The following is a 2,063-nucleotide window of genomic DNA, read 5'->3' on the forward strand; positions in this document are numbered from 1 at the left end:
AAAAAAATGTTGTTTCTTACTGTCCCTTGCTATGGTCATAAAAATTTCTTTACATGGTATCTGTGACTTCACAGTCTGACCCCAATCTGTCCTTTGAACCTCATCTGCCATATGAATCACTTTTCTTACAGAAGACCTATGTGAACCTCAGCTCTGTTCTAGCTGCCTTTCTCCAAAGAGGTCACGCCCTGTGGACACTGCTCCACCTCCTATTTCTCCCTTAGCCTGGGGTGACCTCTTTCCCTGTTTCTGGCTAATCAAATCTTCCACTGTCTTCGACTCAGGTCAAATGTCACTTACATCATTAAGTCAGATCCAGTCATCTCAGTAAAAATTAATCTTTTTTCCATTTCAGGCACTGCCAAAGCACTTAGTTTTTATAGAACTTTTGGCACATTACACTGTGCACCTTGTGTTGAATACAATCCTATGCCTGCTTCTTCTGGAACCTCAGGAGACACGAAGCTTCTTGAGGACAGTATTTTGTGTATAATCACCTTTATAATCTTCCTTTAGGTCTTAACAGTGTTGCATATAACACTGAGTTAAATATTGCAGAAGTGCTTTGAACTACTCCATCATATCCAGTTGTCCCTATAAGGAAAATACCCAATTCTTTTTTCTTTTTAAGTCAAAGATCTTGTTTGTTTTTAGACAAAGGCCTTATAAGAATCACAGATGAAAGATCATGCACAAACCACATTTTTCCCTCAATGACAAAAATACACGTTCAGTAATTTTTAAAACATCCATTTTTAGCGAACCAGCTAGCTGGAAAAATGTTGCTGGATTTTTTCTGGTCAGAGGGATGCTGCCTATCTTGGCTGTATTACCCACCACAAGAAGGAGAGCATAGATGGACTATGCTCATTTCAGACAACTAACTCTAACCAGCTTTGAAGAAGACTTGGTTAAGCTGGAGATATAGTTGCAAACTTTGCTTCCTCCTCCTCCCCCGAGGAAGTGGACACAGAAGCACACATCCAGGAAGTTCTGGGTCAGTGAATTATTCGTGCTTTCACCAGCCAGACCTCATTGTGATGCCCATATGGCTTCGTGGGAGAGTCCTACCCAGTGCAAAAGTAGATGTCACTCTGGCTGTGCCCTCCAAGGTGGTCCGTAGCTGGGCGGCGTGAGCTGTGCAGTCTGCTTGCTCGGTGTAGCCACCAAACTGCAGGGAATAGATGTGTTCCCTCTCCATCTTAATGCTTTCATCGATGCAAACTGGCAGGTGGCTCTGAAAGTGGTTTGGAATCCAGAACCAGACTTCTTAAATTTCTTCTGTAGGGAACCATCCTCACTGAGAAATACAACAAAGGAGATAGGAACTGTCATCCCCATCCCGATTCCCTTGTCCTGGGGGCCTCCCATGTACTTCATGGCTTTGGGCAATGCTTTCCGTAGAGCCTCATCCACAGGCTTATCTCTCAGTTCCACTGTGGCAAACCGCCTGCCTTCACAGGTTGCATCTTCATAGGAGACTTCTTCCTTGCCAACAGTCTGAAACAGCAAGTTCTTGACCATGTTCAGCATAATGTGGCTGTGGCACTCTTTTTTTTCTGACTGGTTTCTAAGGTACTATAACGATGCATACTACAACCAATAGCACTTACTTACAACATGTTTTCCAGTAAAACCACATTACTTAAAAACGAGAACAGATATTAAGAGAAAATACATAGAGAAGCAAATGTGGGGTGGTCAAACATGTATCTAGGAGGGAAATTCTACCTGAGACGTGAAGGGAAATTATGTCTGCCCAGACTGTTTAGCTCTTTAATTCTGGCCTGTATCAAGTCCAGTGGATTTTCAGCTTTTATTGTACATATGCTTTAACCCATGGGAGCTTGAAGTATATATCAGGTAAAGCAGATATGTTGATTCAGGTAATTCTGAAGGTACTTTGTTGGAGATAGTGTAAGTTGGTAAATACGGGAAAGATAGAGTTCAGACTAGCAAGAACCTTATCATACTAAGACACTTGTATCTATTCCTTACGCATATGAAGAACAAATGAAGGATTTTGAGCAGGGAAGGAACTTAACCATATTTGACATTTCAGA

General features: G+C 41.9%; 1 pseudogene; it reads right to left on the reverse strand.

Moving 5' to 3' along the window:
• Positions 1-998: 998 nt before the first annotated feature.
• On the reverse strand, positions 999-1,524 carry LOC122478802 (annotated as a pseudogene).
• Between the last annotated feature and the right edge of the window lie 539 nt (positions 1,525-2,063).

Source organism: Prionailurus bengalensis, chromosome A1 (assembly GCF_016509475.1).
Source record: "Prionailurus bengalensis isolate Pbe53 chromosome A1, Fcat_Pben_1.1_paternal_pri, whole genome shotgun sequence".
NCBI lineage: Eukaryota > Metazoa > Chordata > Mammalia > Carnivora > Felidae > Prionailurus > Prionailurus bengalensis.